The sequence below is a fragment of the Crinia signifera genome, chromosome 9 (genome assembly GCF_055691185.1).
Source record: "Crinia signifera chromosome 9, ASM5569118v1, whole genome shotgun sequence".
Lineage (NCBI taxonomy): Eukaryota > Metazoa > Chordata > Amphibia > Anura > Myobatrachidae > Crinia > Crinia signifera.
The window spans coordinates 36,751,513-36,772,008 of record NC_139225.1 but is presented as its reverse complement, the minus strand read 5'-3'; the positions used below and the strand labels follow the sequence as shown (position 1 = coordinate 36,772,008).

General features: G+C 42.3%; 1 long non-coding RNA gene across 2 annotated transcripts in view; it reads left to right on the top strand.

Moving 5' to 3' along the window:
- The window catches only part of LOC146035407 (uncharacterized), a 39,355-nt gene that overhangs the window by 11,218 nt on the left and 7,641 nt on the right, over nt 1-20,496 (top strand). Inside the window, exons 2-3 of one of the 2 annotated variants that reach the window (XR_014460635.1) lie at nt 2,057-2,228; nt 3,360-3,428. This is a non-coding gene — a long non-coding RNA (uncharacterized LOC146035407). Of the gene's footprint in view, nt 1-2,056; nt 2,505-3,359; nt 3,429-20,496 lie in introns of those variants that run through there. The other variant, XR_014460634.1, reaches the window with a different exon arrangement.

Genomic DNA, 20,496 nt, shown 5'->3' with positions numbered 1-20,496 from the left:
CCCCTGCAGGTGTCCTGAGGCACCCCGGGGTGCCATGGCACACAGTTTGGGAACCACTGATCTAGTGTGTATGGGGATATAGTTATAAGGCTGCAGACCTCACAGAAGACTTGTCATGGATTGAAGTGGACAGACCTATGACAATGCAAGAAACATGGCTGGAAAAGACTGGAAGCAAGCAAGGACTGCTTTTGTACCAAGCACTTCGCATTTCTTAAACATAGTTCAAATATTATTTTCTGCTTTCACCCATAGTTGGTTTGTATTAATTAAACAACTGGGAAAGCAGGGACTCATAGTAAAGAATCTCTCAGAAACAAGTTGGTCTGCTGTAGATGCTACAGCTGTCTTAGCTGAATGATACATAAACATACACGATGGTGTTGATGAAATCTTTAGCGATGAATAATAAACTACAGCAATTGATTTTCTGGAAATTGTATTCCTACAGTACAGATGGAGCCTCCGTTATCTTGGCTGTTTCTGTGCCTAGATGGAGGCTTAGTCATGCCTAGGCGATAGCTTAGGTTGCTGAGTTTAATCACGAACAGGCGCGTTGAGACACGACTAGATACTCAGCATGCAATACACATCTTCACCACTGGGTGGCTAATGCTCCACTAATCCATTAAATTACACAGACGCAATTGTGTGTGAATGGAATAATACAGGTAATTGACACGGAGCCGAGGAGAGAGGCTGCTTACTCTTCCATGCCGACACCGGAAGTCGAGGCTAAGTGTTACATTGGTTGAATGTGCTTTTTTTTTTCAAAACGGTTTATTGTATTTTCTCATAACAATATATAAATAACAACTTTTATCGAGACATCATATATGTCAATGCATTTTCAAAATAGAAAAGTTAGGGTAGCATATACACATGACATCTCAGTAATGATCATGGTTTGGTCTTACATATAGCATTTTTCATTACAGAAGCATTTCGATCCATACCATAATTAACATATTAAATTATAAACTATAGGGAATTGAGGGGAGGGGGATTCACGGACAGGCCTTTTCCTCTAGACATTCTTTCCTATGAAGTTATAGTCTCTTGGGATAACTTGTTTTCATCAATAGCACATCCTATATATATTTATTGTCTCATGACCTTCTACATCACTCTATAGCTTCCAGTATTTTACCCTGTTACATTATATTCATCAGCAATTCTCGTTTTAATTGTTTCCAGCTGCTTGTCTCAACAAAGACCACGTTGTGTTTTCAATCAGTTTATAAATGTGTTCTTTAGTAAAGATGTCTACCGACTCAAGATACATTCCCCATTTTTTATGAAATTTTTCTATACCATTTTCAATATCGGGCAAGGTGGCCTGTCGCTCAAAATACACAGTTTTCATTAGCATATTCGACACTTCCTGCAGTCTTGGGGCTGACCTCTTTATCCAATGTCTCATAATACATTTCTGTGCAACAGTTATGATGACTGTCAGTGTGGGTATTATTTCTTTTGCCCTAGTTCCCAGCTCCCAGACCGACAGGTTTGCGAACAGGCATGCCATAGGGTGTTTCCGCACAGAGATGTGAAAAGTATTATTTATATAATTAACAACCTTATTCCAAAATACTGCTATCTTTCTGCATTGCCATATATTGTGGTAGAAGGTGGCCTCTCTAGCTAAGCATTTGGGGCATGCCCCAGATCCTTCAGGTACCATGTGTTTCCTTTGTGTTTGTGAAATGTAAGCTCTGTTAATTAGCTTGAAGTGAGTTTCCTGCCGGGAAGCCGAGTGCAGGTATTTGCATATTTTGTGGTTGTGTTTTAATATTATCTGTTCATCTTTCACCTCAGGGATGTCTTTCTGCCACGCCCTAGTTGTATTACTCCATACTTTTGCTGCGTTAGATTGGGTTACCATTAAGTAATAATGTTTTAGTCTGTAAACACAGGTCCCCGTCATAATCAGCAGGGAGTGAACTGGGTCATTTGTAGCTGTTGCTGGCATCACCTTAGGCATTGTTTGGATAAAATGTCTTGTCTGCAAGAACATGTAAAACTGATCATTAGTAATTGGGTATTTTTCTTTCAGGGCTGAAAAGGACAGCATTTCTCCTCTTGGGTCAAAAACATCCCTGATGGAACAAATGCCCGCCTCCCTCCACCCGTTATATCTGGGGTTTTGCAATCCCGGGATGAACAGCGGATTGCCCCACAAAGTGGTGAAGTGGAAAGATGAAGGGTCCCTTCCCAATTTTTTGTTTGTATGTTTCCATGCTATGTATGTACTTGTCAATAAAATGTTATTTAAGGCCTGAGGAGGTAGTTTTTTCTTTGGGGAATGCAGTAAAGCAATTGGTGAATAAGGGGAGAATAGTTCCATTTCTAAATCATAATTTATGAACACCAAACGTTTCCATGTCCAATCAGACACATACCTAAAATGCGTGGCTCTGTTTGTTGTGGCTAGGTCAGGCACCGCCAGTCCCCCCTCCAGTTTTGGTAATTGCAGCATTGCAAAGGCTATTCTCAGTGTTTTACCTGCCCATAGAAATGTTTTAAATTATTTTTCTACCTTTGAAATGTCAGGTCTTGATATAATTATAGGCAGCATATGCATCACATAAGCTAGTTTCGGGAAAATAATTGATTTCAGCACCGCTACTCTTCCCATCAGTGATAGGGGATAATCCCTCCAATTTGTCATGGTTTGTACCACCCTAGATATTACCGGTTTTACATTTAGTTCATAGAGTGACATTAGATTCCTCGGTATTTGTATCCCCAAGTACTTTATTGACTCTTTTGCTATAGGAAATTGGGCCAAGGTTGGGTGAGATTTGAATTCTTCTGTTTTCCCACTCAGTGAGAGAATTTCTGATTTTGTGTAGTTAACCTTGTATCCGGCAAAGGATCCAAAGTTCTCTATGACTTTTACTATTGCTGGGACTGAAGTCAACGGGTTGGATACGAACAATAGCATATCGTCCGCGAATAGTGCTATCTTGCATTGGTTTTTGCCCACTGTGATACCCTTAAAGGAAGTGAGGTTTCTCAGAGCCACCGCCAGGGGCTCCAGTGCTAATGCGAACAATAGCGGGGACAATGGGCATCCCTGGCGGGTGCCCCTCTCTATATTAAATGAGGATGACAGGTGGGAGTTTCCTATGACTTGTGTTCTGGGGGTGGTGTACAGATTGTGTAGTAGGTGTGTAAACTCTTGGGATGTCCCAAATTTTTCTAGTGTCGTGAACAGGTGGTCCCAGGTCACCAAGTCAAAAGCTTTTTCAGCGTCTAGTGATAAAATAATGTTAGTCTCTTCTGTCTTCTTTAATTCTACCCATTGTTGTATGGCCAGTACTTTGCTAATATTTGTGATTGATTGTCTCCCCCAGATGAATCCGGTTTGATCCAGGTGTATTAGGCTGGGCATGATGATTTTTAGTCTATTGGAAATTATTTTGGTGAGTACTTTGTAGTCTGCATTTAATAGCGAAATTGGGCGGTAGGATTTGTTTTGGGAGTACTTTGATTAATGCTGAGTTAAAGTGGTGTGGTATTGGCTTACCTGACATTATTTCATTAAACATGTTTTTCATTGGGTCTGCTATTCTGGGGGATAATATTTTGTAGAATTCGTTAGAAAAGCCATCTGGGCCTGGTGCTTTTCCACCTTTTAGACTAGTTATAGCTGATTGCAGTTCCTCGGTTGTTGTGGGGCATGTTAACGAGGTGACCTGGGATTGCGTCATCTGGGGTAATGATATTTCTGACCAGAGCTGGTGTTTTTTTTTCTATGTCTACTCTCTGACTGGAATATAGCTCAGAATAAAACTTTTTAAGCAGGTCTGTGATTTGTGCGTTTGTCTTTACCATCTCCCCCTGGTGATTCCTCAGAGGGGGTATCACTGTGGCTGGGTGTCTTCCTTTTAGTAAATGTGATAATAATCTGCTGGATTTGTTGCCAAATCTATAGAATGCAGTTTCTCTATGAAAGGTGTACCTATTTTCCATTTTAGACAGTATGTTGTCAAATTGCGTTTTCAGATAATAATAGTTTTGTTTAGTTGTTGGGTTGGGATTTAGCGTAAATGCCTGGTATGCTGCTGTTAGTTTGGATTGGGTGTCTAGGTATTCTGCATTGTTTTGTTTATTTAGGGATTTCATGTATGATTGTTTTAAATCCTTTTTTATTCAATTTTTTAAAATACTACAAATATACAAAAAACACACATTCTGCTTGTTCAGTCACATCGTATAGCTGCTACAGATTTTTACCTTACCAACATCTTACTCTAGGCATATAAACAAGCTACGCCAAGACTATACAACCAGAAGAAAAAAGAAAAGAGAAAAGAGACAAAAAAAAAAAAGATAACAAGAAGAAAAAAGACACAAAATGCATTTCCCTTACCCTCCCTCTCTTTCCCCCCTTCTATCCTTTCAATTACTCAAGACCTATTCGCTTTTCCTCGTACCTCCAAGACTACTGGACGTAATTACTTCCCTGCTAACTCGTTGACCACACCAGATTTTCCCCATCATTTGCCCCTTGTTTTTAAACCATACCTAAGTTTGGATCAACCCCATTTTCTACTAATTAATTTAGATTGGTGCCCATTCCCTCTAACAAAATTTTTTATTTTAAATACTCCAATTTCTAATCACGTGAATTACAGTGCGATTTATTATTTTAGTCTGTTTATGTGTGGTTACCTTGACCGATGGCCAACTCTGTCTACTAAAATTAATATTCCCTGGTGTGGAGCTGTGTTTAACCAATTTTTATCGTCTTCTTTTATTTCGATGTGTACCTATTTGTGCTTATCTCTCTATCAGGATATATTTCAATTCTATACCTACTAAGTGTTAATTGTGCCTTTATAATGCCGTGTTTTAATCCACGATCCCCACGTGTTATAGAATTTCTCTATTCTATTTCTTGAGAGATATACATCCCTCTCGTGTTCCACAGTACTATTTACTAAATTGATCCATTCTATTCTTAGAGGGGCAAGCTTGGCCATCCACTTTCTCGCGATATTAACTTTGGCGATAGAGCTTATGTTAATGGCCAACTGTCTATTATCGGCGGCGATTCCCCTCACTGGCCATATTCCCATTATCAATGCTAGAGGCGTGATTTCCTGTCGCGGTATTCCCAACTCCACCAATATATCCCTGACCCCACCCCAAAATTTTTGCACCTCGTTACATTGCCATATTAAGTGCCAAAAATTACATTTTTCTTGATTACACTTTGGGCAATTATCTACCCCATTACCCGAGAACTTACTGATTTTTGCTGGTGATAGGTACGTTCGATGTAGAATATTGTATTGAATCTGCTGAACTCTAAAAGAATTAGTAGAGACTTTAGGTATTGACATAGCTCTTCCCCAGTTCTCCTCAGTAACATCTGGAATATCACTCTCCCATTTTTCCCTCAGCGATTCTAATGGGTCTTTCTGTATCAGATCCATAATTTGTTTGTAAGATTTTGAGATGCCCTTAGCTGGGCCTATTTTTTTATAAAAATTTTTAATGGGTTATCTTCTATTTTAAAGGGGGTCTCTTTTATATATTCCTCCAGTGCACTCCTTACTTGGAGATACCGGAAAAACATGTTCTTAGGGAGATTAAATTCTTCCTGTAGTTGGGAGAACGATTTAAGTCTGTTCTGAGCCATTAATTGCCCCATATTTTCTACACCCCAACCGTACCATTGTGCACCTCCTTGTTGTTCTACTAATTTTTTAAAGGGAGGAAGAGAAAAAATGTTGGTTTCGGGGTCCATCCCCGTATATCCCTTTTCCCTGCTTATCCATCTGAGAATGGCTTGTAGGGGTGAGTGACCTGGTAGGGTCCTCTTAACCATATTTAATTATTCTATGGACTGATCCTGCTCCCGGAGCCATTCGCATAGGTGCACGAGCTGAGCTGCTATATAATAAATTTTAAAGTTCGGGAAGGCCAGTCCCCCCTGTTCTCTTGGTCTCATTAATGTGGCAAGTTTAATTCTGGGGGTTTTATTCCTCCATATAAAGGAAGTTAAGATTCCGTTTAGTCGCTTGAATGTCGGGTCCCTGATATATATGGGGGAGTGTTGTAGTATATATAACAGTTTTGGTAAGATTATCATTTTTATAAGATTGACCCTCCCTATAACTGTCAGGGGTAATTTAAGCCAGCTCTTACATTTAGTTTTTATGTCTACTATCAGGGGTTGAATATTATATATTTCATATTGTCTAGGATCGCAGGATATCACAACCCCAAGGTAGTTAAGTTTCTCCACTCTCGGGATGAGTTCTGTTTGTACTAACCCTTGGTTTAAATCTCCTATCTTTCCATCTATCAAAATTTGGGATTTCTCCCTGTTTATTGTTAGCCCTGAAAACTCACCGAAGGCCCGAAGAGTCTCTACTACTCTAGGCAGATCTCTCCTGTAGTTAGCCATACCCACCAGAATATCATCTGCGTATAACGAGACAAGGCTGCCCATCCCCTCATCATCTGCCCCACTCCTCTCCGCCAAAATACATCTTAGCTTGCTCGCGACTGGCTCAATGGCAATTGCAAATAAAATGGGGGAGAGTGGGCAGCCCTGCCTCGTCCCCCGATATAATGGGAACGAATCTGATACATAGCTGTTGATAACAACTCTAGCCCTGGGATTGTGGTATATTGCGAATATTCTTTTTATACATTGTGGTCCCATTCCAAAGATGACTAGAGCATTTTTCACATATGCCCACTCAAGGGAATCAAAAGCCTTATTGGCATCAAACGAGGCCACTGCTGTTTCCAACCCACTTATCTTCCCGATTTGGAGATATGAGAATACCCTACGGAGATTTTTTTTTTTTTTTTTAAGATTGAATTTACTTTAATTTTTCTGTAAATGTACATAAATGTATAAAGCGGTTATACAGTATTTTAGAATAAATATGTATCTCAGAATATATGCATTGATTGAAGTGACTGTTTGCTGCCATATTACGTAGACATCCACCGCTTCGGGGTATTAGGAAGGTGCAGCCGCACTGCCCCATCTGTGGGGGAACTTGAGCCTCAATCACAGTCCTGTTCCCAGGTATCTAGTTTATGGTTCTAGTTTCTCTTTGCAAGATATAGTCCACGGTTGGAATTTGAGGGGACAGCGGCTAGTCTTGCAGATTTTTGGTCCAAGATCTGTTCTTTCTTAAATTCACTGGTGCATGTGGCCGAGATCACAGGTTGTCCAGGATGTGGCCTGTATTCCTGTCCACTAGCGGATGGTACACTGACCAGGTAGTTCTTAGCCCTCTTTTTCTTCAGTAATGACTGCATCATCCTCATAGAGAACAATGGGGGCTTTACTGGGATGCTTCTGTCTGTGTTTTCTGGCTCTTCACCCTGAGCAACGCCCATCTTTACAGTATTCTTGCTGGTGTCACTGAGTACACGTTCATTTCTTACAGTCTGGCTGGATGGGCTTGGACTAGTAGTGCCACTTGGACTAAGTTTCCCATGAACTACAGCTTTCTCTTGTCGGGCGTCAGCCGTCCGCTTCACATGAAGGCTCCTCTTCACTTTACTTTACCCAATGAGGGATGATCCATCTTGAGGTCATGAAGTGAGGATCTTGTGTTATTTTCACTGGAAAAGGATGACAAGGATCCTCCCGACCCCATTGTCATTAGCGTGACTTCAGAAGAAACTTCTGTGATCTCACTCCCTATGGTTTCCAGAGACGAGAGGCTTTGATTGCTTTTATTTTCTTCTTTCCATTCTGAGACACTTTGCTTTTCTTCCCTCCACTTTTGGCTGTTGCTTGTGCAGCTAACTGTAATTCCATCAAGAGAAGTAGCCTCTCGAGCACACCTGGGAGATGCTGGTTTATTGGTAATATCCCTCAAGGCTGGATACATTCGAGGTGGAACTGCACGCCTGCTGGGAAGACCACCACTCGGTATATCAATTAATACTTTCTTTGCTACACTTGGTGGGAACGGTTGCCGTCTATATGGAAGAGTCACAGTCTGTTGGGTGGTGGTTGGTGGCCTTTCACCAATGGGTAGTGACGGAGATGTCTGCATAGATTCAGGTTTCCTATTCGGTTCCACAGTCTTTAGCTGGGATCCCGATGAGATATTTGTAATAATTTTAGTCGTGTGCGTTCTACCTAGGACATATCTTTCCTGGTAACGAGTCTCTGCGTCTTCTTCTGATTCATCCTCAAAGCGCACCTTCTCCCTTACTGCCCTCTGAGGGAGCTTCTCATTGAAGTTTATTGAGCTGGAGATTTATGGCTGTTGACTTCCCCCTCATAAACCAGTCTGATCTGGGTGTATGATCTCATTAATTACCGAGCTTAATCTTTTTGCCAGAATTGTCGGGAATATTTTGGCGTCGACCGTGAGTAGGGAAATTGGTCTGTATGAATCGGCCCGCAATGGGTCTTTCCCTTTTTTAAGTATAACAGTGATCACCGCCTCTGTCATTGATTGGGATAGGGTGCCCTTAAGCCTCCATTTCCTGAAAGAAGTACAATAAACGTGGCGCCAGCGTGTCACCAAATGCCCTATAGATTTCAGCTGGTATGCCATCTATTCCAGGTGCTTTCCCATTTGATAGTGTTTTTATGGCCTCTACCACCTCTGAAAATCTAATTGGCTGTTCTAATAATTCCCTAGATTCATCCAAGAATTTTGGTAAGTCTATAGCCCTCAGGTAGTTTGTAGAGTCTAGACTACAATTTCCTATTTTGGATTTATAAATATCTCTCAAATGCTTCACAAATACCTCCGCCACCTGGGGAGTGTCAGTGAGGATTTCCCCCGCATCTGAGGATATTTTGGGAATTATGTTCGAAGGTCTATCCACTCTAGCTACATATGCCAATAATTTACCTGAACGATCTGAATTTAGGTATATTTTATGTGATTCTTTTATTAACCTACATTTAGCCATGTCTTGAAGGTGAGTTACCCAAGCCCGCTGGGCTAGCTGCCATTCCTGTCTACTAAATTCCATATGTGTGGCTTGATATATTTTCTCTAGGTTCAGCATATTACTTTCCAAGGACAGCTCTTTTTTTTGGAGCATACTTCTGACCTGTATAGTTTTTTTAATCAGTACCCCTCTTAGAAAGGCCTTGAAGGTTTCCCAAACTATCCCCGGTTTGGCCGAATCGAGATTCGTTCCAAAGAAACCATCCATTTCCATGTTTATTCCATTTAAATCCCCAAACTGGGGTATCCATGATGATTGAAACCTCCAATACTGAGCACCTCGACAGGGGTTGGAGTCAATTTGTACTACCAAGGTTGAATGATCCGAGATGCCTCTAGCTGTATATTGAATGGTTGAAATTTTACTTAATAGGTCTCTCGATACAAACACCATGTCTATTCTCGAGAAGTTATTAAAGGTAGGTGAATAACATGAAAACTGGCGGTTCCCAGGGAACTTCTCTCGCCAAACTTCATACCATCCCATCTCCGAGGTAAACTTGGCAAACCCACTCCTACCGGTTGGTCTACCAATTCTGGGGCGCCATACATCCAAATCATAATTCATAATCATGTTAAAATCCCCTAAACATATCAAGGGGTTTTCTGGCCTACTTGCAATAAAGTCTGTCGCCGCTCTAAGTGCCTCATAACCAAATGGCGGAGGAACGTATACTGCGAGTATGCTGAGTCTCATCGAGTTAACCATGCCCTCCAGAAAAACATAACACCCGTTCTTGTCAATCTGCATATCTATATGTTCATACATCACAGTTTTTTTAATCAATATCGACACCCCCCGGGAGGCAGATGTAAATGGTGCGTGGAATGCTCTGGCTAGCCAAGGTCGATTTAATGAGAGCAATTTATCACCACAAAGATGAGTCTCCTGTAAGCAGATTATATCGGCGTCTAGGGCCTTACATTGTTTGAGCACTAGTGAGCACTTGATCTTACAGTTGAGGCCCCGCACATTCCACGTCATCATTTTAACCATCTCCCACTATCGATATACTTTGTTCACAAATATTCTCACTTCTATCCTGGGGTTGAGGCGAGGGATCTCGCCTAATACTAGCTGTAGTATAGCCTTGTTTGACTGTTTTTAGAACTTTACAACCATATGGGTTGGAGATTGGGGCTGAAATGCAACATACAAAAAACACATAAATACACACAACATAAAACACGTACCCCCCCTCCTCCCCCCACCCTGTATAACCTACCCGTCTAGGCATACCTTTATCCTGCCACCACATTAACCCTTTCCCTCTATCCCTTTTCTCTCCCAATCGGGACCTTTATTTAATGACCACCTCCAGCACGGCAGGTACCCCCGGCGCGATTCCGGATTTTTATATCTCTGGTCTGTAGTAGCCCCATTTCCCCCCTCCCCCCCCCTCCTGCCGACACTCCATCTTTTCTAGCTAGATCTACCCACCATTTTGGATCCCTATCTTTTTCCACCGTACCTTATGGTGTATTATAGTGGATACCTATCTATTCAGTTACCATTTGTTTTTTACCCGGGTAAGCTTTGTCTAGCCACGTAGCAGCGTCTGATGCTGCTGTAAAGAATTTTACTTCCCCGTTATCAACCACTCTTAATTTAGAGGGATAAAGCATGCCATATTTTAAGTCCAGTTCTCGCAGCCTGTTTTTGATGTTACGAAATCTGGCCCGATCTCTCTGGACTTCTTGTGGGAGATCTGGAAATGCCGCAACCTTTACTCCATTAAAGCCAAACTCCTGCTTGTCCCGTGTCAATCTTAAAACTCTGTCTCGATCTTGATAATGCAGAAATTTGGCAATCATGGTACGGGGAGGTCCCCCTGGTATGGGAGGCCGGGCGGGTACCCGGTGGGCCCTTTCAATGGCAAATTGGGCAGTAAAGTTATCACGCCCCAGTTCTTTTTTTAACCATTCTTCAAGGAACTTCTCAGGTTCTCTCCCCTCTGATATCTCCTCTAGCCCGACGAACCGTATGTTGTTACGTCTTAATCGACCTTCCATGTCCGTGTACTTAGAGCGCAGCTCCCCGAGCTGATTGGTAATATTGGTGACTTGGGCCTGCAGCGGCCCAACTGTGTCCTCTATGGTTGACTGTCTCTTCTCTAGCTCAGTGACCCTGTCCCTGATTTTCTGTGCATCATCCCTGATTAGCATAATGTCCGACTGGACTTTGTTAATCTGTTCGGATAGCCTCACCTCGCAATTATTCACGGCCTCTAAAACCTGTTGCAGTGTTACCTCCGGAACCATCCCCTGGCTCGGTACTTTGGAGGGTGTAGTTTGGGGTGTAGTGGGCTGGGAATTATTGGCAGCTTGTGTCCTGGCATACTTTTCCAAGCGAGCAGCCGCTGTGGTGGTCTGCCCTGTTTTTCCCATTTTTAACTTTTAGCTTGTTATCCGCCCACTGAGAGAAGATATTTCCCACTGTAAGTCCACAATGAGTCCCCAAGGGAAAATCTGAACCACCACCTGGGTACGTTCACCCCCAAGTTGCAACAGGTTATACACAAACAGTCCAGATACAGATTTTTTTACCTTACTGATGCTTTTTACGACAGTCCGATATCCAGGCAGGGTCACTGTAATTGATTTGGTCCAGGAGCTCTCACCTCCTGTCTTCAGCTTCCTTTGCCCACCGAGAAATATATTCAGTCCCAGTGTGATACCAGCTGCGTCTGGGTAGCTCTTTTAGGGTCCCAGGGTCACTTCTCTAGCAACCTCTTCTCTCTCCAGCTGCCTCTTTGCCCAGTGGATCTCTGCCGCCTATTATGGGGCGATGCTCCCCTCCTATGGCCGGCAGTCAGGGAGAAAAAGTGCCAACAGTACAGGCACCGCAATGTCTGGTCCCACAGCTGCAGCGGCAAGGGAACACTCCCTGGGGCCTCCCGATGAGAGCGGTGCACTGAGCCGACCCTTCTATAACTGTGGCCACCTCCGCCACGCGAACAGCACCCACGCGACCTCTCCTACTGTGCTGGAGGGTCGGTGCTGCGGCCTCCGTCTGCCGCACTGTTCTCCCGGCGTCCTCCCGATGACGCTGGGAGCGCTAGATGATGACGCGGCTGTATACGCGGCTGTCGCTGGCAGAGACGCGTCTCCTCCTGCTATGGAGGTATCGGGTGGCCGGCTTCCTGGTCCCTGTGCACTACACCGAGATCCTCTCGCAGGCGGTGCTCAGAGGAGAGAACACCGTTATCTCTCCGGAGACTATCCGGAGGCAGGGCTTTCAGGTGGGAAAGAAATTAGGCTGTCGGCTACATGGGGGTTATTATGGAGCTACCATAAGCATGCCGGAGGTCCTGCACACTCAACCTCAGTCGCGTGCTGCCGTGGCCACGCCCCTCCCTTGTTCATTTCATTTGTAGTCTGCATTTAATAGCGAAATTGGGCGGTAGGATTTGTTTTGGGAGTACTTTGATTAATGCTGAGTTAAAGTGGTGTGGTATTGGCTTACCTGACATTATTTCATTAAACATGTTTTTCATTGGGTCTGCTATTCTGGGGGATAATATTTTGTAGAATTCGTTAGAAAAGCCATCTGGGCCTGGTGCTTTTCCACCTTTTAGACTAGTTATAGCTGATTGCAGTTCCTCGGTTGTTATGGGGCATGTTAACGAGGTGACCTGGGATTGCGTCATCTGGGGTAATGATATTTCTGACCAGAACTGGTGTTTTTTTTTCTATGTCTACTCTCTGACTGGAATATAGCTCAGAATAAAACTTTTTAAGCAGGTCTGTGATTTGTGCGTTTGTCTTTACCATCTCCCCCTTGCGATTCCTCAGAGGGGGTATCACTGTGGCTGGGTGTCTTCCTTTTAGTAAATGTGATAATAATCTGCTGGATTTGTTGCCAAATCTATAGAATGCAGTTTCTCTATGAAAGGTGTACCTATTTTCGATTTTAGACAGTATGTTGTCAAATTGCGTTTTCAGATAATAATAGTTTTGTTTAGTTGTTGGGTTGGGATTTAGCGTAAATGCCTGGTATGCTGCTGTTAGTTTGGATTGGGTGTCTAGGTATTCTGCATTGTTTTGTTTATTTAGGGATTTCATGTATGATTGAATGACTCCCGCTATCACAGGTTTTGCTGCCTGCCAGAACAAAATGGGGTCCCTACTTTCGCACTCTGCATTGTTAATCTTGTAGTCCATCCACGCAGCATCAAGCATATTTCCAAATTTAATAGAGTTGGCCATTTGTGAGGGGAATCTCCACTGACGTATGGGGCCTTTATCTGCGCTGATGGACATTTTAAACCAACACAAAGCGTGGTCCGAGATATGTATAGCTTCCATTTTAGCATCGACAATTCTGGGGAACATCCGAGCAGACATCAATATATAATCCAGTCTGGAGAGCGTACCATGGGCCGCCGAGAGGCACGAGTAATCCCTCTCCAACGGGTGGCACGCCCTCCAGACATCCACCACCTGTAATTCCTTCAACAACTCAGGGATCCCCAGGCTGATTTTCCTAGCTCTCGAGGCACGGGGTGCGTTCCGGTCCATTGTTTCGGACGCTACTAAATTATAATCGCCACCCACTATCAGAGGTGTGCCTACATGTTTAGATAATTTTGTCAGGATCTTTTGGAAGAATTCCTGTGAGTATGCGTTGGGAGCATATATGTTACCAAGCACCACTCTCATGGAGCGTATTGTGGTGTCGGTTATAACAAATCTCCCTTCTGGATCCACTTCAGATGAGTGTATGGTTATAGGTATATTTTGTTTAACTAATATAACTACTCCCCGTGCCTTGGAGGTATAGGAGGCATGTGATGCCACCATCCAGCCCATCATGTTCAATTTGTTAACCTCGGGAGTTAGTAGGTGTGTCTCCTGAAGGAGGGCCACATCCAATGCCATTTTGTTTAGGTATGTAAGGACTTTCTTCCGTTTTATTGGAGAGTTGAACCCATCCACATTCCATGTACCAACCTTTAAATCATTCATAAGTAACCCTATGTATTGGGTATGAATCTAGCATTGAGGTCATCCATAACTTTAACATGTAGGGGTCCTGCCCTGTGAAACCTTGGGGGGGGGGGGCATGATGGGGCAAGGCGGGGGAGGGGGGTACATGAGGGAAAAACTAATCTAATCTCTATAACAGACTTACATTTACATATGTATAACCACATGAACAACATGAACAACATTTGCATGGCCTGGGGGAAAACGTTTCCCCAATGGTCTACCATTCTAAATTGAACTTATTATTATAATTAACTGTATACCACCTGAGTGCGCTCCTTGCTCACCCTGGCTTCAATGCTTAGTCAGAACTTTAACTGTGCCAAAAGGTGGCATCTCAGGCCCATTCTCCTGTTTAAGAGCCCTTTATTGTCACTGTCCGACCTCCAGCAGCGGCCATTTACTGCAAAGGCTTAGTATGTCATGGGGAAAAATATGTATATTGGCCACCCCCAGGGGCTACTATTGGCAATTGTTCATGGCTGTGAGCGGCTCATATAAACCTTTCCGTTCAGTGTCAGTTCCCATGCCACTTCAGGATTAGCGATCACATGTCCAGGGACAGGTACAAGGTTTTTGACTTATGCTCAGTCATTATGTGCTGGGAATATTTGTTATTCAGCATTGGGGCCGTGTGTTGTGTCTCCACTAGTTGCTCCTTTCAAGTACTGTTCTGCGTCAGCTGCGGTGGAGAATTCTTTAAACGTGTCTCTCTCAAATATACGTAACCTGGCGGGGTATAGGAGAGCAAATTTCTTTGACTCCTTGAATAAACTTGTGCAGATCGGTGAAAACGCCTTTCTTGCCCTGGTCACCTCTGCTGAATAATCGTGGAATAGTCTGATCCTGGCACCATCCCATGTTAGGTCTGATTTTTTTCCTGGCCGCATGCCAGATAGCCTCTTTGTGCTGATAATTCAGGGCTTTGAATATGACAACCCTGGATCTTCCTCCTGCTCCTTTCTATATTGGGCCAATGCGATGTGCCCTCTCCACTACCATCCCCCCACATATATAACTGATTCCCAGTAGCTCTGGGAGCGTGTCCTGCAAAAATTTGTACAGTTCTTCTCCTTTCATAGATTCTGCCAGCCCTGTCGCACGGAGGTTTTGTTAAGAACCTGCAGGTGTTCTTTAGACAGGGTTGCTGTGTCTTTTTTAAGTTCAGCCACATCATGAAATATCTCTCCCACCCTGTTTTCTGTGATGGAGAGGCGTTTGGTTACATTCTGCAGTTGTGTCTTTATATCTAGGACTGCTTTGTCAAACTAAGCAGCCTGCGCATCCATCATAGGCTGCATTGTGACTTGTATGGCTTTTACTATGTCCTCGTATGTTACTGGGGTACCCCCCTTGCCTGGTTTTGATTGTGGGGATCTGGAGCGGTGTGAGGTTTGGTTACCTTGCTCTGAGTCTGAGGGCTCAGAGAGTGCTGTGTCTCTGGCGTCTTGCAGCGTGTCCTGCATTGCGGCCGCCATGTTGGATTTTTCAGCCCTGCGTTCAGACCTCGAGCGATGTGACTTTGAGGGCATGGAGGAGTCCGGGATCTTTTCCATGCGGTGCCTGGTGTCAGCGGGCAGCTTGGGCTAGGCAGTCTGCCCTGTTGTTTCCGCCGAAGCGGGTTTTTAACGGTGAGTTAGCCGGGTGAGGCAGTGGAGCTCTCCTAGTCTGCTGCCAGCAGCATAGGAGCCGGAACCGGAAGTCGGTTGAATGTGCTTAAAAAACAATAATTTTTGTTGTATAACTATAAACATGTATATATATATATATTTTTAACTTGCGCTTTTTAAAACTTTTGTATATTTTGTATAATTTTTGGTAGAGTGCAGACAGCAGTCACTGTACCGTTAACAGTACACTCACGTTGGGGTATATGGGCAGGGTCCGAGATCTCTATTAGGAACTGCGACATCATGGTGCATTTCTCACAGCTTTTGAAATGCTCTGACTTCATCTGCATCGGCAGGCACCTCAGTTGTACTTTTATCTATTAAAAAGTTGCTCACCCACTGGATGTTGTGGAAAAATTTGGGACAAAAAGAAACAACGGCTGTCCAAATAACAATTTTGACAATATCTTTAATAAAAACAGTTTGAAAAAATGATGTCACACAGGCCAGAAGCCACATCATTGACATATAGGACGATAAAAACTGCGGAACCACATGAGAATATGAAAACAAAAATAAAAGTGACATAAATGCACCACCAAGGTAGAATGCAAGCGCAATGTAATAATTTTTTTCCAGTGCCAATGCTTTTTGAATTTTGGCTTTGTATTTCAGCAGCATTTTCATCTAGTGTATCGATTTTATTGGCAGAATCAGGATTGCGTTCTAACATGCGCTTTTCGTCTTGGAATGACACTTTTACACATCCTTTTAAATGAATTGTTTTTACTTCTGAAATTTGGCTAGAAGTACTATATTCCTCCAAGGTGAAACTCTGAGAATGTCTTTTATCTTTTGTACGCCTCATGCATAAATCCACTATAAATTGTAAGGGTACTGTAATTAAAAAGCTTTTAGTTCAGATGATAACTGCTCTCAGTAAATTGGACAATGTTTCGTCGTCTTTGGGTGTTTCCGCATTAAGAAATATGATGTTCACCATTAAACCGGTCAAAAGGGTCACCAAACAACATGAAAGTCTCCGAAATCTATTAAAGACTCCCGGGACAGCGGTTAAGAAAACAGAAAACCATAAGTGATCCTCACAGAGTTTGGAAGCCAGTTGTATATTAAAATAATGCATTTTCTTTAACGGCACATCTGATTTTAAAGGAAAAAAAGTTTTGATGTTGTAAGCAGCTGTCTTTGCCAAGATCGAGCCACTTTTGACACACAAAATACCACACTTGCTTTGTCCGCTTGTTCTCAATCTTAACTCGGCTCAAGAACCAGCCCGGAGAGACGCCCACATTATTTTGCCATATCCTGATGAAACATATGTCTCCTAATGAGTCTCTTGTAGTCATCAAAAATGTATCTATCCCTCTTTGTCCAAATACTTGGTGCCCAGGGCCTGTAAGAAAACGTCCGCAACTCATACTCTCTGTGCCCACCATCTTTAAAAAAACGCCTGCTGTCGTTCTAGACCCAAAACGACTTCCGGTATAAAGAGTGACAAAGTAAATTTCTGTTTCCCAAGGCTTATTACCTGGCAACGGAATGACAGTATGCTTGCTGGTCAACTCACATTTGTCTTTCTTCCTTGCCCACAAAGCCAAGACAAAATAAATAATAAATATGACAATAACAGTTACAAGCGTCACAAAGTTTGACTGCAAGGATTGTAAATTAATTTTGGTTAAATCTATTGGATTAGGCATGACAATTACCGCGGCTGCTATGAATGTGTGTCTTTTCTTTAGGAAATGAATGCTTCTTCTTTGAGCCTGTGGCAAATCCTCACAGATACAATGAATTACGTGATTGTTCGATAATGGGCCTGCTCTGCAGTTCCCTTTGTTCCACTCAGTCCCTTCCACTTCGTAATCTAAGCAAGCAATGTTATAAATAGACGCACCCAACAGTTTTGTTTTCTCCAGGACGAGATAATTAGTGGTCAGCTCAATTGTAAGATTTTGTACAGGTGTGGACATAGGTAAAGATTCCACGGGAAGGCAAATCATTTTTGAATTCCAATCATTCGCGTCTGGTACATTGCGCATTTTCGTCTGTACTACTTCTCCTATAGGGATCTGGAAAACTGCAATGGGATTACCTGTAATGTTATCCCCAACGTGAAGGGAAATGTTAAACGTTATCTGCTTTGTGTAAAAAAACTGCACAAACCACTCCGTTTTCTGTGCTAGGTCAACTTCAAAGCAAAAAAGGCCACTTGTAATTTTTCAGCATCTTGCGAAACCCAAACGTCAAAAATAGGGATAACGTTTTTCCTTTCCATAATTATATCAAAACTTCTGGGACTTAAATTTTCCCACCTCCCATTACCAGTGGCGGCCACACTATAGAATCCGGTTACCACTGTGTCAATATGGTTGCCATTTTGCAGCCATGGCAATGGATCCTCTTTGAAGACGTAAAAAGCTGCAGTCACAACAGCATCCACAGGTAAACCAGAATGATCCTTCTGATATGTTGGATAGAAGGAGGTGAGGCAGTCAGTTTTCTTTCGGAAAGAGGCATCAAGATCCCATTTTTCTTCTTTTGTTAAGCTGATGCTAAAACTGTCTGTAACCATAAAAGTCTCTGCTTCTCCAGGAACTTTCCCTTGGGACACAATGTCTGTCACAGTCTCCATTACGGAGAGGGTGTCCTTCAGAACTTTAACTGTATTAAACGGGACTTCAGAAGTAATGTTAGCAAGGGATGCCGTCATAATATTGGACAAAGATGATAAAATGCCACTGCTTAAGGTTTCGCTCTCCACAGATCCAACTCTGTCTTTCCTATATTTGGACAAGACGTCGCTTACTTCTTTTAACTTTGCCACCGCAAGTTGCTGAGATCTTGTGTTCAACTCCTTTGTTTCTTGCGTGAGTTCATGGATGCTAGTGATTATTTGATTCACAGCCATAATGTTAGTGACCAAAACACCAGATGTCATGTTCAGCAGACTTTCTCGTAGTTCGGACCTCTCGACCTCCAAAGCATAAGTAAAGTCGCTGGATGTAAAACTGTTTAGAACGGATGCGATCATGCACGTAAAATGCCCAAAAACTAATAAAATCTCCTATTTCAAGAAACAAATACAATAAAGGGCTGTGGGTCTGTGAGGCAAGCTCCTTAAAGAATGTCTCTGGTGGTTGACCTTCATGGAAATTCTTGAGAGTTACGTTAAGGGTTATTTGCGTATACGATGAAAGAGAGTCATATACTTTAATATATATTTTTAAAACAGAAGATTTTCCTGAAGCTCCAATTGAAAGCATCAATGGTGGAGTTGTAGCATCATAACCCTCGAAAATAATTGAACCCAATGAGTTTTCCTGCAGACAACTTATGTTGCAAAGATTATTTGAGGCGGCTCTAAACGTATACTGTAGCGGTAGATTTTGGTCTGTGAATCCACTACAGCTTATAATGAATTTAGTCGTCAAAGTAATGCCTACAGATGGTTGGATGTGACAATTTCCACTTTTTGGAGGAGCATTAACATAAAATCTGTATTTATACAGTGACGTTGCACCTGTCCACGTTGTTAGTTGTAGTTGCAGAGTATACCACATATCTGCAAGATCTACAAACGTTGACGCAATAAAGGATATGTAGGCGTTGGACCTCCCAGTAGTAGTCTGAGATGCATATCAGCATACAGGGCAGACTGGCTTAAAATGAACGAGTCGTGGGTCGACCCAGGAAAACCCACAACGAGGTTGGTAATCTTCATTTGGTGGTCGCAGACCACCTGCACGTTCATCGAGTGAAAGTGCTTTCGATTACAAAAACATTCCTCTGAATCCCGTGGTGGTCTCAACGCCACGTGTGTGCAGTCGATCGCGCCCAGTACATTGGGGAACTTCCATTTTGAATAAAATCCAAATTTGATCTCATTCCATTCGCTGTCTTGATCTGGGAATTTAATGAACTGGGTCGTTAATTTGCGGAATGCCTTAGGGCGGGATGTACTAACCTTTGCCGCGGCGGAGTTTGCCATTTTCCGCCGCGGCTTCTTGTTCGCGTATGTAACAATAAAGTTTTGTTGAAAAAAACTCGCATCTTTCTCGTCGCGGGAAATAGCGCGAGAATTGATGCTCGTCACCTCACTCCCATAGAAAAGAGTGTACAGATCGCAGGCTCTTATGTAACAAGAGCATCCGTAGGGGGCACGTTAATAGTGATATACGCCACCCCAGACTGGCGATAGAGTGTGTAGTAGTGAAACTTAAAGTATATTCCCTAGTTGGTGTTGTGTAAGAGTGTTTTTATATATATATATATATATATACATATATATATATATATTAATATATATATATATATAGGGAGAGATATGTAGACATAAATATATATATATATAGATATATATATAGAGACATATATTTATATATGTATATGTGTGTCTATATATATATATATATTTATTTATATATATATATATATATATATTTGTATCTATCTATCTATATATATATATATATATATATAGATATATATAGATATATATATATATATATATATACACATATAGATATTCCCAGCGTGTGTGCCACACTTGAAAGTGAAGTAACTTTGGAGTGCGGCACACATGCTGGGAATATACATTGCACAAGTGCGGGCAACCACATATATAGATATATATATATATATATATATATATATATATATATATTTTTTTTTTAATTACAATAGTTTTGAGGATGTATGTATATATATATATATATATATGTATGTATGTATATGTATGTATATATATATATATATATATATATGAAGTGGGTTAGCGGCTCAATCCAGATGGCTGGGGTGCAGAGATCGGTTAGGCTGCTGCCTTCCTGTGTGGACCTGGTGAAAGGTCTGCATATGTAGCGGGTGTGGGGGGCGGCGGCACTCGGCGGTAAAGAATAGTGACTCATATATGG